At 43.4% G+C, this 15,173-nt stretch overlaps 1 long non-coding RNA gene and 1 pseudogene across 1 annotated transcript; both read left to right on the top strand.

Annotated features, from left to right (window-relative positions):
- Positions 1 to 2,098: 2,098 nt before the first annotated feature.
- Positions 2,099 to 3,511, top strand: LOC141026308 (uncharacterized). Its single transcript, XR_012188211.1, has 2 exons — positions 2,099 to 2,382; positions 3,110 to 3,511. It is a non-coding gene; the product is annotated as an uncharacterized lncRNA (long non-coding RNA).
- Positions 3,512 to 6,474: 2,963 nt separating this feature from the next.
- Positions 6,475 to 14,916, top strand: LOC141020637 (two-component response regulator ORR29-like; annotated as a pseudogene).
- The last annotated feature ends 257 nt before the right edge of the window (positions 14,917 to 15,173 follow it).

Here is a 15,173-nt window from a genome sequence, read left to right as displayed (position 1 = left end):
CCTTTGTTTATTTTATTTCCATAGGAAAAGAGGCCATACATGAAGAAAAAATATCGGTTATAAGGAATCAAGCAAAATGGAGAAGAAAGTAACGAAGTAGGAGACGCAACAATTGATACCGAGCAAAAGACGACGTTTGGTACGAGCGAGAGTAGATTTCATCTTTGGTCCGTTAGTATTGATGACTTCGCAAAGTTGGTTTTGAGAGTCTGGGAATACGTTCCAAAATGTCACGTCCGCTCAGTATTTTTGTTTTCAAGTTAGCGGTGTTAAAGAAAGACCGGCTCACATTCAAAAACACATTGGGCATGCACGATCGCCCGGCTCAGTGTGCGCATCGGTCGCATCCTGCCGGTCTGTTTTGTTCATTGTTAGGTGGATGTCAGGGGTTGCCACGGCCTATTTCCCTCACGTCATGTTGGTCGGATGCCTTGTTTTTAGTTGACTACCCGATATTTGGACTTTGTGATCTGCCCGGATGGTTTCGAGTCACCTCGGTTTTTGAGAATAGGAGTCCTGGTTCCGATGGTTCAATTCATGTACCATAGGGGGGAAGGGTGTGATCGTCCTCTATTGACCCGACGGTTGGGTTGCCCTGGCCGGCTAAAGAAGGACATGAGCAACGATCATTAAACCAGGATGGTTCCTGATACTGTTTGAATGCAAACGAAGGAGAGGGTAAAATAACTCGAGAATTGTGCCATATTGCCATAGGAGTTGATACTGCCAGAGGATTAGGTCTCTGCGCCAATCAGAGATGCTCAAGTTTTCATCACGAGCAAAAGGTATTCATTAAAAGAATGTCTACTATACATGCCTCCCATAGATTGCTTAACTTTATGGTATTGTAGGCGTGTTTTATGATCTCTGCCCGGCCTTTGGATGATGCGGCCTTGCCAGTTAGAGGGTTGGTTGGGAGGGGAACATGGTTCTGATGGCTGAGGTCGGTTGGGGTGGGGGGGGGGGTGGGGATTGCGGTTGGACTTTCTGTCAATCAGGTCATTGGGTTGCCCTGCCTGGCCAGCGAAACACTTAGGCAACAATCTCCGTTGTCCGTCTTTGCTAAATATACAAGGCACCTACAAAGGTAATACAAATATAATTACTTATAGGATATTCACGAGAAAATTCCTTCAAATGGTACACCTAATTTCCCAATTGTTGTTTTTCTGTCACATTTACCATACAAGGGAAGGTCGGAGCATCAAAAACAAATCTGCAAAGAAAGCTATGGGAAATTATCGCCATTAAGGCAAATAGAAACACTTCACAAGCGTAATCGTTAGCACACAGTTGAGAAAAAAATCCTTTAAATAGTTTGCTTAACTTCTAGGTTTCTGTTGGTCTCTGCGCTAATTGGCACAACGGGTCAGCTAGTAAACATATAAGATTGTGAGGACCAAGGAACTGTGCACACAAGACTCGGATATTCAAACGCCACACTGAACCCATGCACCAACACAACCTGAACTCCTAGCCACCCTCAACCTAATCAATGTAGGTAAGTTCATCTTCCACGATGTGTTACTCTATATTCATATTTCCTAATTTGGACAACTACACGGGCAAGCTCGCCATTGAAGGCTACGGTTTGTGTGATGGTGTACATGTATGGAAGTTTTACTCACAAACCACGCCATTTGCCCTATCATGTGTCAGCACTCCTTCGGTCCATCACACGCACACGCACACACACACACACCTCAAACAAATGTGGATCCAATCGCATCCGGCCCAGAATAAGTAAATATGTAACCCCTCCATGGAGTAGTTGCTCCACCTTCCTCCATCTCAGGCGATACGCACCCGGTCACATGAGATAGAACAAGGTTGGTGCAGTGTTGTCGTTATGCTCACATGGTTAAATTGATAAGTACCATCCAACCATGGAGCCTTTGTCCTTCACCTCAGCATTCATTAACACGCCTATGACATAATGCGATGGTCCCACCCATCTTGTCAATTATAAACCATGACGTGTATTCAGTGTTGTATTTTCTCATTTGGCTCTCTCCGGAAGAGAGGATGACACATATCCCATGATATAGTGAATGACAAGATAATTTGGACCATTTCTCGCTGCTTTCGGTTCGCCCGCTCTCATATTGTGCCAACATTATTACTAAAGCAGCTTTTCTGGGTCCTTCGAGACCCTCCTGGTATTAAATACAAGTTCTTTTCTATAAGAACAACCAACATCCATCAAACACCCATCACTTTCTCTTTATCCCTTCCTTCGACATTCTCTGTTTTCCTGCCCCACCAAGTTATAGGTGAGAAGGCATGAGAGAAGAGTCCCCTCTTGCGTTGCTTGGAGAACTGAGCACTGTCAAGGAGGAGGAGGAGGTGGTGGTGGAGGAGCATGACTAGCGGCGGCTGCAGGTGAGCTAATCTGGTCAGCTCATGATTATTGTGTATCTTCTCCATTTGGCTGGTCTCACTCACTGACTCACCACATCCAACACCTCTATAGCTTCGGCGTAGGCAACCTTTTTGACATAATGTCAGAGAGGCTTAATGGCGAGGAAACCATGGAAACGACTCTGGCCAGGGGGCGGGGCCCTCCCGAATGATCTTCTCTGCTATCTTATGTCGTTCCTACCTTCCCACGACTCTGTGCGGACGTGTGTTCTTGCTAAGCGATGGAGCATGCTTTGGAAGTCTATGCCCGCACTGCGCAGCGATGACCCCAATAGTTATGACGCCATTAGTGGCCCCAGCAGATTTGTGAACGAGTTGCTTCACCTTCGCACAAGAGTAGGGGTCTTAGCGCAGCAACAGAAACTATTAATTTCCTCAACTGAATGCTTGATTAGGTAATGTAAGGTGGTTTGGACTAATTTAGGTAGTATCGAAGGCACAAATCTGAAGTGTACATTTTTTTATTGGACTAGGACAGTTTGACACCCTCCTCTATGGTTGTTTCGTGTAAGCGTTACCCAAAATGCTTCCTACCAAATTTAAGTTAAAACATCTGCTCACTTTCATGTTCCATTACTATCCCATTACAAGAATTTCTCAGATTATGCCCTGATAGCTAGTTAGACTAAAACCGAAGAGTTCGTATGAGACTTTCATGTGCTCAATGGATCCTTTGTTGTTTATGCAGGGTTCAATTTCGATCTATATATGATCAGATCATCCTCGTTCTTCAAACTTGAGGCCCTCGGATCTGGTGCCATGAAGTTGTTGTGTTTAGTCTACTAGTGTGCTATTCATATGAAGTTATGAACTCTTATGTGATTTGTTGTGTTTCGTCTACTAGTGTCCTATTCAAATGAACTCTTATGTATTGTTGTGTAGCTTGTTGCTTGGATGTTGTCATAAATCATATCATGTTGAGGTTTGGAGTGCCGCGGTAGTCCTAGTGCACTTTTGCTCATCTCATGAACTTAGTGTCAGGCCTGAACCGATTATGTAATTGTGGTAAGATGTTTTAGGCACCTGTCTAGTGTCGTTTCTAGATTGTGCTAAGTAATATGCAACATGTGATTGTCTGCTTCTTTCTAAACATGCCATGTTGATTGAGTGTGTCCATGCTAAAAAATACAAGTTACAATTTCCAATGGAGGTGGATCTTGCGCTCGAGAAGTATGGGGGTCTTTTCCTGCCGATGTTCCACAACATCATTGGCACGCCTGTAGCTGCGCACTCTTGAGGTCCATGAAAGGAGTCTGTGAAGGTGCTTTTTAGTTCATGGTTTGCTTCTCTTCTCTCGCAACGGTGAAGACTGATGGCGAGATGGTTGTCGCTCAGGGACCCCTAGGGGCTTCTTTGTATTTTTATTTTCCTTGATTGTTTGTGCAATGTTGTAGCACATGTATGTCTATAGGTTGTGTGCATCCTAATGATGCAGATGCCGAGGGTCAAGCCTCCTTTTTGAACAAAATACATGTGTGTTTCTAGATTGTTTAGTCTATATACAATCTCCATTACTCTCTTCCCTCTTGAAAAAGAACACTCTCAAGGATAGACAACCATAATATACCTACCATCTCATTAATGCTCTTCCCAGTCAGTCCACTCTTTCTCACCACAACTCTCGTTGGGGAGGTGAAACGGTGGTTGTGGACTTGCAGTGATAAATTCATTAAGGTTTCACTCTTTTCCTTCTTTAGAGAATTCCTTATTTGACCCTGAATAAAAATGTGGTTTCATATTTGTCCTTGAAAAAATCTTCCATATTTGACACATGGTTGAAGTTTTGTTCCTTATATGAAATTCCGTCAATTTTGGTTACTAATGGTGTTGAGTGAGGCAAGAAAATACAATTTCCCCCCTGTTACATCCCCACTATGACCAAATAAGGAATAGCCTCTTATGAGTTCATGAATGGGTGTGACCTAGACGTAGACGAGCTCGCCGTCAGCAATGGTGGAGGCGAGCCGCACTGCTTTTTTTGGTTGAGCATGTACACGTCAGACATGGATGCCGACGATGACCCTACCTCATTACGGTGACAGGTGCCCCAGCCATTGTGATGTTTTTGCATGATTCTAAATGTACCGAACTATAATGGTGGTCATGTGTTTACAAAAATATATATTTATTAAAGCATCTCATCATTTATATATTCATAGCTGCAGTACACATATGTGCCATAGTTTCCTATCCGACACTATAATATACAACAGACACGAGTCACTGTGCATTTATCGAATGAATTGTTTCAGCTCATTTTTTTCTGACAGTGATGATGCTTACCTTATCTGTGAAAGAAATATTATGATAATTATCTATTTTTTGGCTCGTCGGAGAAATTCCGTCCCAAGATTTGCCGGTCTTGTCTCTCGGAGGTTCTCATGAGATGGGCTATGAGTGTGTGCGTTCATAGGGGTGAGTGTTCATGCATGTATGTGAATGTCTGCCTTTGTACTATGTTTCTCAAAGAAGAAAACATAATAGAGTCTCCGTCTGTGATATCTTTGAAGTTGTATAAGGGTGTTTGATCAGTAATTCAAAAGAAAAATGTACATTGGGAAGTGGTATGCATATACACCAAAAGCCAGTGTGACAAACATTCACTTGTTTAGGCTGCATGCATGGAGAAATATGACTGGACACACGTCATAAAGAGACCACCATGTGTAAATGTGAAACCATGAATCTACACAACCTGATTTGATTAAAAACAAGAGCTAGGTTCATTTATTTGAGACCGTTAGTGGTTGAGGGGTGCGAGAACATAAACATTATAGTTAATCTCATGCGTAAATGTGAAATCATGAATCTACACAACCTGATTTGATTAAAAACAAGAGCTAGATTCATTTATTTGAGACCATTAGTGGTTGAGGGGTGCGAGAACATAAACCTTATAGTTAATGTAGTGTAACTGATATCACAAACATTCAAAGAGTGCAGCCCACTTGTATCTAGTCTAACTTTTGACCATCCATATCGGATATCTGCTGACCGGTGACATCAGACCATCCAAAGGATGCAGCCCACTTTGTAATCATTCTAACTTTTGACCATCCATACTAGATATCGGTTGACCGATGACATCTGATCGTCCAAAGGTTGCAACCCACTTTGTATCCATTCTAACTTCTGACCACCCATATCAGATATCCGCGGACCAATGACATCAGACCATCCAAATGGCGCTACACATTTTGTAAATATTCTAGTTTCTAGCGGTCCATACAAAATTTCACTATTCACAATTTAGGAGACCATGTTAATTAGACTGCTTGGCTATGATAAACCAGTACTTAAAGTAGAGTACTCTATTATGTTTGAAACTTTGTTTCTCGTGCAGACTTATGGACCTCACGGAGGAAATCACCACTCAAAGCAATGTTATTTAATTCTAAAATTTTAGGGTCACACGTAAACACTGACTCTAAGTTCATTGTTTAACAATATTACAACTCCTTAGGAGAATGCGGTTATAACTTTGATCTCGCCATTACATTATGTTCACATCCATGCGACATCACTTTGTCATTTTGATTAGTTCAGCCAGTGACGGTGCCAGCACCAAAAAGTTGTGGTTTCAAGTGCACTAATCACTTTTAAATGTCCTTTTTTACACAAATACAAACATAACTAAACTTGCAATACAAAAAAAGGTTTTGCGGTCAGCTGACCCCACAACTTACACGTAGAATCGCCGCTGAGTGATGCTCCTCCGAAAAATGTGGTTATAATTGTGGTTTTGTTTTTACGTTGTCGTCGCATCCGTGCGACAATGTGTTATGTCATTACGCTTTGTCGTTTTCGAATTCGATGTCTACTATACACAAATATAAATACAAGTGCACACATAGATTTTCTCTATTACTTTAAGTGTAACAGATCATATATGTGTGCTTGGTTTGTATATATTTGAAACATATTATGTAGCTAGTACTTTCGTGGTTATTGGACAATCTACATTTGGTGGTAACTCTTTTTCGGGGGGGGGGGGGGGGGCTGTGATTCATTTATTGTTGTGTCGGATTCTATCCCACCATGTGTGTCACCATGTAGGATGCCTGGACCACACCTGCCCACTTTGTGCTATTAGCTCTTTTGCAAAACGATAGTAATGTATTATGTTATTTTTATATATATTATACATATGACTATGCGAAACGGAAGAAACCCTGTTGAGCTATAAATAGCCACCAATGCCCAGTTGCCACATTCACACATACACAAAAATAGAAGCAAATAGAGCTCTAGTTTTGAGAAACCCCATGGCAGAAAGAGCAAAAGGACGACCCTCAGATGCACTTAGCGTGATGGTCATTGATGAAGATGAGTTTCATGCCAACTCTGCAAAATCCATGCTCTCTGAATTGAACTATTATGGTAAGGTTTTCTACATCCCATGAAAGAGGAACTATATTCATCTTTATGAAAATATACACCTTTTCATGTTTCGTGGAAACCATTTATTCTCATGTTCCGAGATGTCGTTACATTTAGATAGTGAAGTTGATCTTGTCTTTCCAGTGGCAGTATATACAAGTCCCATAGAAGCACTCGGTATTCTTGAAAAGAAAGCACATGATGTTGATTTCATCATGGCAGCAGTGGACATGGAAGAGTTGAATGGCTTTCAGTTCTTGGAAGCTGCCAAAGATATGCATAGAAACCTTCAAGTGATTAGTATGTTCATGAATTATTTGTCTCCAACTGCATGCACATGCATCTTCTTTTATGTGACATTGAGAAGTCTTTTATTTTTTTTAAGTAGTGATGTCAACAGAAACAACAATCTACACAATGAAGAGATCTATTCAACTTGGTGCTCTTTTTTGGCGAAGAAGCCTCTTGATGCTAATACCATTCACAATATGTGGCAACATCTTGATGTAAAAGTTCTTAGGCTGAACAGGATGAAGTATCTATTTCAAGGTCAAAATTAACATCTTATGACCAAGTATTTATGCTTATAGTTTGTACGAAATAACTTAACACTATAATCTAATGGTTCATTGAAAATCTATTGACGTACAACTTTTCACTTGGCCAATCCAAATAATCTTTGGAGTACAATACATCTTTCAAAGTAGATTTCTTTTTATAGATTGGCACAAAAAGTGAGAGTAAGAGTAAATATCATTGCTTCCCTTGAATTATTTCTCATGTCTATCTATTTTTCTTCACCAAGGAAAATAATTACTCTCTCCTTCCATGTTTACAAGAGCACAAATTTTGTGTCAAACTTTCGCCATGAGTTTGAACCCCCCCCCCCCAATGTAGAACGGCCATTATTTTGGCAAAAGTTTAAGAGGTTCAAAAGATAGGTGCTTTGATGAATCTCTACTATTAAGGTGAGGTGGTCGTATGTTCATTGGTAAAGCCTCCCCTCGCTCACATCATGCATTAATCCAATCAAATCAAACTAAATATTTTGCAGTGCCCCTCTTGGTGGGTGTAAGGTTTGCTTTAACTCAAGCAAATCAAATCGGTCGTTCTAGCTATATGTTGGACACGGGCAATAAAAGAAAATCAAAGCAAATCTTTTGCATTAAGTCAATCAAATCAAATCAAATATTTTGCATTAACTCGGTCAAATCAGATCAAATCACTTCATGCATTAGAATATGGTGGGTATAAGGTATATGTCGGATACGATTGGTGTTTAATCACTAGAATATGTATGCCTCCGTTGTAATGCACGGGAAATCAGCTATATGTAATAGTAGTAAAAGTTAGAGACGTTGGTTTTGGTGCATGCTTTCCAGAACATTATATTAATTTTCTCAATGTTGTAGTAACATGAATTGTGTCAAGTAAAATAAGTCTTGTCTTCCTTTGTTATTGCACGAAAACATGAAACTGCTAATATTAAAGTATTATGTTGTGCACACGCAGGTGTTGGAGATAAAGCCCAACATGGAAAAGAAGTTGGAGAGTCCGTAGCACAGCAAAAGGATGGAACTAAAACGACCACTCAACTCAAATGGATACCTTTCCTAGAGAGCAAGTTTTTATATGCTCTTCAAATACTTGGAGCAAGTAACTACCCATCTTAGGCCCAAGCACTTTCACTTCGGGATTAGCCTTCTGGATTTAAAATCGATAATATGAAATTATATCTGTTAATTCATTTCAGATGCATCGCCCAGCAAGATAAAGATAATCATGAACATGGACACTGTTACGACGAAACAAATTTCTGCGCATCTACAGGTGTGTTCCCAATATACATTTATTTGTACTTTGGAGCATGTATGGAGTCATTTCAAATGAGCTAAGTCAAACATGTAATTTGACTGAAATAAGCCAAAGTGTCAAACATGTGAGGGATGTGATGCTCAACCTGGTGGAACCAACTATCCCGTGGCTCTGCAAAGTTTGTCGGGTGCTACAAATTTGAAGTTGAAAATATATGATCCGACACGGGTATGCTCCCTTTTCGCCACCTCCTATTGTTGTTTGACATCCACTAGATTCCATGTATGTCTGCATGAAGATATTTGTCAATATAATCTTATCAAGCCTGTTCCTTACATGTGTTGCATGTTTTCCAGAATTCACATGCTTGAATCTTGATGTTTCTTGAACACATTTGTTGCTATGCATACCGCTACTGGATAATTTAGTCATGTGTACTATTCATAGATGTAGGATTGAGATTATAGTACAGCTTGGGTTACAAATCGTGGTATATGCTAACTGTTAATTGCTATACAAAAAGAGAGCCATCAGAAAGCTTTCAAAGCATGTACTTCCGTATCTAAAAAAGGAGCTTGTACTTCTGAATTCAGATCTTGAATTGTGGTTTAACCTTCTCCATTTTATCTCCAGTTATCTATTTTCAGAATGGATTTGAAATGGCGCCCTGTGTTTAGGAAGTTAAAAACATTGTTGCTCAATGAATGGTGTGTCGGTGATGATTTTACTGGATTGATTTACTTTCTCCAGCACTCACCAATTCTAGAGACACTTAAGCTTCAGCTTGATCTTGAAAGTTCTGAGGTATATATATTCTCAGAGTAAGATAGCTTGTCTTTGAAGTTACCATTTACCATTTGTTGACCTAAGCAAAATATTTTGTTTACTACAGGATTATCATTTGAGCAAAACTGATGAAAGTTGTAACTTAAAGGAACAGTCATTGCTATCACCACATCTCAAGGTAGTCAAAATTATATGTTGCACGCCGGAAGATGTGATAGTTCGCCGTATTTTAAAGATTCTATGTGCCCATGGAGTGCCTTACGAAAAAATTGAGGTTGAAGTTCGCATGTAAGTTGCCATCATCATTCTTCATCATTATTATCTTTCAGTCGCCAACCAATACATTAACATACTTGGATAAAAAAATCTTAGCCCCAAGCAGAGTAGGACGATATATCCACACCACTTTTTACGTTCTTATAGCCCACCATGACACCGTACTATACTTGGGAACCACAATGTTGCACGTTTAATGGTGGCATTGATGCTTCTTGTCATCACCATAGGTGTGGATGGAACCCAACGGTAACACTGGCTAAACAACTAGAGCTGCAACATGTGCTTGGTAGCTACATGCAGCAGAATGCCCATGTTAGCAACGCACAAGAGTAGGGAGCTTAATTATCAGTTAGCGCAGCAACAGAAAGCATTAATTTCCTCAACTGAATGCTTGATTAGGTAATGTAAGGTGGTCTTGACTAATGTAGGTAGTACCGAAGGCAGAAATCTGAAGTGTACATTATTTTATTCGAATGGGACAGTTTGACACCCTGCTCTATAGCTGTTTCGTGTAAGCGCTACCCAAAATGTTTCCTACCAAATTTAAGTTAAAACTTCTGCTTAGTTTCATGTTCCATTACTGTCCCATTACAAGAAGTTCTCAGAATAAGCCCTGATGGCTAGCTAGACTAAAACTGAAGAGTTCGTATGAATTCAAGCATTCTGTGTTGGCCCAGTCCCGACGCCGAGTACTTCCGGTGACGGCAATATGACTGACGACGAACGACGATGACGAACGAAGCTCACTGACGAACTCGACGAAGTGCTTTTACGTCGAGGTGCACCGCAACACAAAGCTAGCCTCCTGCTAGTTTATCTCCAATCAATCCTTCCTGACGTGTACTAGTACTAAGCACTAGCACCTCTAGCCGGGACACAATACGAGCACGTACGCACACTTGATCGATCTGTACTTTGATCGACTCGGCGCAGGCTACGTACACGAACACTTGATCGATTTGGATGGCCACAGGACCGTATCGGTCCTGAACTTTCTTTGTATTGATTTGATCTTGATCGGTACAAAGATTATAAGGGGTGGTTCCATATATATACTAGTATAGCTAGCCTATACATAAACCTATTAGGTGACTGACTCCTAGTCCGAGCCGGCTAGGAGACGGAGACGTGTTTAACTCCAACAATCACCCCCCTAAACACGACGTCGTCACGTCACAGCTCCGACGCCGATCCTTCTTCGCATCTTCAAGAACTTCTCTTGGTCCAAAGTCTTGGTTAGCATATCCGCCAGTTGATCATTGGTGCAAATGTAGTTGACCTTCATCTTACCTTCTTTCACGCTGTCCTTTATGTACCGATACACCGTATCAATGTGCTTGCCCCTATCATGATGCACTGGATCCTCGCGTAGAAATGTTGAAGACTCACTGTCAACATTGAGCACCAATTGTTCCGGATCTCGATCCATGAGATCACCGTGCAGCCTCCCTAGCCACACACCTTGACACATCGCAGTGGCAGCTGCAATATACTCTATTGCATCAACTGCGGGTGCTTTACTCTTCTTGCTCAGTTCAAGACGAGGTTTCATTGAAGCTTCAATTAGATTGCAATCTTTCATGCCACAGTTTTCAAGTATCTTCCTTGTGTATGCCTCCTGGCATAGTGTGATCTCCTCTGTCTTTTGATGTACCTCTATCCTGGGGTAGAAGCTCAAAAGACCTAGATCATCCCTCTTGAAAATCTCCTTCATTTGTAACTTGAACTTTGCAATCACCTCTTCATCTGCTCCAGTAATCAATAGGTCGTCGATGTAGATGCCAACTAGTAGACGATCCCTTCCTTCACCTCGCTTGTACATTGCATGCTCTAGTGGGGCTTTCTCAAATCCAAGAGAAATCAATGTCCGACCAAGTTTGATGTTCCACTCCCGAGGTCCTTGCCATAGCCCATACAAGATTTTGTGTGACTTCAGTACCTTGTGCTCTTCTCCCTCTTTGATGAAATCTGATGGTTGATTCACATACGCATCTCCTTTTATCTCGCCATCCAAAACCGCAGAGTTTACATCCATGTGATGTACCTTCCATGAGTCCTGAGCCGCGAGAGTGATGAGTAATCTCACCGACTCCGTCTTTGCAATGGGAATGAACACTTCTTCGAAGTCCACACCTTCCTCTTGCACATACTCTTTGGTTAGTAGCCTCGCTTTGTGCTTCATGCACCCTTCAACATCCTTCTTGACCTTGAATTCCCACTTGAGCTCCATAGCCTTTTCATTGTTGGGAAGATCCACAAGCTCCCATGAATTATTGTCATGGATCGACCCCAACTCTTCTATCATAGCATGACGCCAACACTCCTTTGTATTTGCGTCCACAAATTCCACCGGTTCCTCGGGGCTTACTAGACACCGTCGCCCACTCCCGTTCACCATTATCGGGTTAATCATCCGAAGAAATTTCTCCGGATATGGGTGTAACTCCGGCTGTAGATGTTCGGTTGTAGATGGACGTGTCGTTTTCTCCAGTACTTTCGGAGGCGACATAGGTGCCGAAGTGACGTCATCTTCTGCGTACAATTCTGCTAGCAACTGCGAGCCACCACCGATGCTCGCTTCTAGGCTGACAAATAGAGTACTGGACATACTTGCTGACTGGCCACCACCAAGTGATGCTACTGCACCCCCTGCGCATGAGATTGGTGCTGCATCATTTACACGTAGTAAAGTTTCAGGTGCCACCACGTATGAACCATGAGACACTTCCCCAAGTGGGTCTTTTCCTTCCTCTGGATGTTGCCCACGTTCTGGCCCATGCACCATGCCTCCACGTGGTGATGCTTGAGCTGCTAGCTTGCAGTGGCCACCACCGCCCAACTCGCTGGAGTGATTGGCTTCTTCTGGGTACCCGTCCTTTGCTAGGCTGCGCCCTCCGACACACATGGCTGGGCTTTGCAACAGAACGCGTGTGCCTCGCTCGCCCCGACTCGCTACTTGGCGACCGCCTGCAACGCTCTTTGCCGAGTTGTTTTCGTGGACATCTGGCGCCATGTACGCCATTACGTCATTGTCTTTTGTGTCGCTTTTGCGGCCGCCTACGGGCCTCTCCTCCAGTTGACCAACACAAAGACTGCTTCTCCATGGTCGAGCACACGCTGCTTTCGCTGTATCCGATCCAGCAAAGTTAGCACTTACGTCTGTAGCATCGACGTAAGTTTCGGAGTCACCTCCCGCATCAGTAGCATCGACACGAGTTTCCGAACCATGATTATGAAGGTGAACTTTTTCTTTCACGAGCACAACAATTTCTTTAGCCGGCTCTTGAAGAACTGGATCCTGCTTGTCCACGAGTTCACACATCAACATCATGTCACTATCATCTCCTTGCTGGGCTATGAGCGCCTTCTGCTTCGGTGCTTTCTCGCAGTCAGCCTTGAAGTGGCCGAGGAGGCCACAGTTATAACACCTCACTTTTCTGATGTCAAACTTTCTCCTCGGTGGTGGTGCAGCCTCATCCTCCGAGTCGTCGTCCGAGTCCGCGTCCGAGTCGGCGAAGTTCTTTCTCACCGAACGCTGCTTCCCCTTCTTCTTGCTGCTGCTCGTGGATCCGCCTTGCTTTTCCTTTGACAAAGCGATCCACTGCGCCCTTGTGAGCATCACAAGCTCGTCGTTCCTCCCGTCCCCAAGACTGTACCGCATCCGCTCGTCGTGAGCCTTGTACCGTCCGACAAGATCGTCGATGGAGAGAGTCGCGAGATCGACGCACTGCTCGATCGCCGTGACAATTTGCAGGTACCGGGGAGGGGCTGCACGCAAGAACCGCCAGACAACCGAGGCCTCCGTGAGGTTTTCTCCAAGCGCGCGGATCCGATTGACGAGAGTAGCCACCCGTGAAGCAAGCGCATCCACGGACTCATCGTCGCCCATGACCAAAGTCTCGTAGTTCCTTAGGAGAGTTTGGAGATTGGCTTGCTTGACGCGGGTGTGTCCCTCAAACATGAGCTTCAGCGTATCCCACACCTCCTTCGCCGTTGCTTTGGCGATTAGGTGCTGGAGGACATCCATCGGCATCACCGAGTAAATCGCCGACGCCGCCTGCCGATCCTTCCGGTGCTCGGCTCCCTCCTTCTTGAAGGTGTCGCCTCCTGGGTCGACCGCGTCCCATAGCTCGTTGGCGCGGAGGCCACACTCCATGAGGGCCTTCCACACCCCGAAGTTCTCGCGATCAAATCATGGGTACGACGAACTCGCCGGAGCAGCAAATACTTTAGCCGCGCCGGAGTACTCCGCCAGCTGCTTGTTCTTCTCGTCGTCCGCCATGATCCTCCGTTACTAGAAGATCAACCTTGCTCTGATACCAATTGTTGGCCCAGTCCCGACGCCGAGTACTTCCGGTGACGGCAATATGACTGACGACGAACGACGATGACGAACGAAGCTCACTGACGAACTCGACGAAGTGCTTTTACGTCGAGGTGCACCGCAACACAAAGCTATCCTCCTGCTAGTTTATCTCCAATCGATCCTTCCTGACGTGTACTAGTACTAAGCACTAGCACCTCTAGCCGGGACACAATACGAGCACGTACGCACACTTGATCGATCTGTACTTTGATCGACTCGGCGCAGGCTACGTACACGAACATTTGATCGATTTGGATGGCCACAGGACCGTATCGGTCCTAAACTTTCTTTGTATTGATTTGATCTTGATCGGTACAAAGATTATAAGGGGTGGTTCCATATATATACTAGTATAGCTAGCCTATACATAAACCTATTAGGTGACTGACTCCTAGTCCGAGCCGGCTAGAAGACGGAGACGTGTTTAACTCCAACATTCTGATAGCTAGATCAACCAACAAAATTTCTCATAATATTCCCTGCATTCCTTCCGGTACGAGACTTCATGTGCTCATTGTGTCCTTTGTTGTTTATGCAGGGTTCAATTTCGATCTATATATGATCAGATCATCCCCGTTATTCAAACTTGAGGCCCTCGGATCTAGTGCCATGAAGTTGTGGTGTTTCGTCTACTAGTGTCCTATTCATATGAACTCTTATGTATTTCTGTGTAGCTTGTTGCTTGGATGTTGTCATAAATCATAACATGTCGAGGTTTGAAGTGCCGTGGTAGTCCTAGTGCACTTTTGCTCATCTCATGAACTTAGTGCCAGGCCTGAACCGGTTATGTAATTGTGGTAAGATGTTTCATGCACCTGTCTAGTGTTGTTCTGGATTGTGGTAAGTAATATGCAACATGTGATTGTCTGCTTCTTTCTAAACATGCCATGTTCATTGAGTGTGTTCGTGCTCGAGAATACAAGTTACGATTTCCAGTCGAGGTGGATCTTGGGCTTGAGAAGTACGGGGGTCTTTTCCAGCCGATGTTCCCCAACGTCATTGTCACCGCCTCTAGCTTCACATTCTTGAGGTCCATGAAAGGAGCCTTCTGCAAATGTGCTTTTCAGTTCGTGGTTTGCTTCTCTTCTCTGGCAGCGGTGAAGGCTGATGGCGAGATGGCCGTCGC

Source organism: Aegilops tauschii, chromosome 6 (genome assembly GCF_002575655.3).
Source record: "Aegilops tauschii subsp. strangulata cultivar AL8/78 chromosome 6, Aet v6.0, whole genome shotgun sequence".
NCBI classification, from domain to species: domain Eukaryota; kingdom Viridiplantae; phylum Streptophyta; class Magnoliopsida; order Poales; family Poaceae; genus Aegilops; species Aegilops tauschii.
Note: the sequence above shows the minus strand (reverse complement) of the source record. Positions and strands in the feature narration are given on the sequence as shown.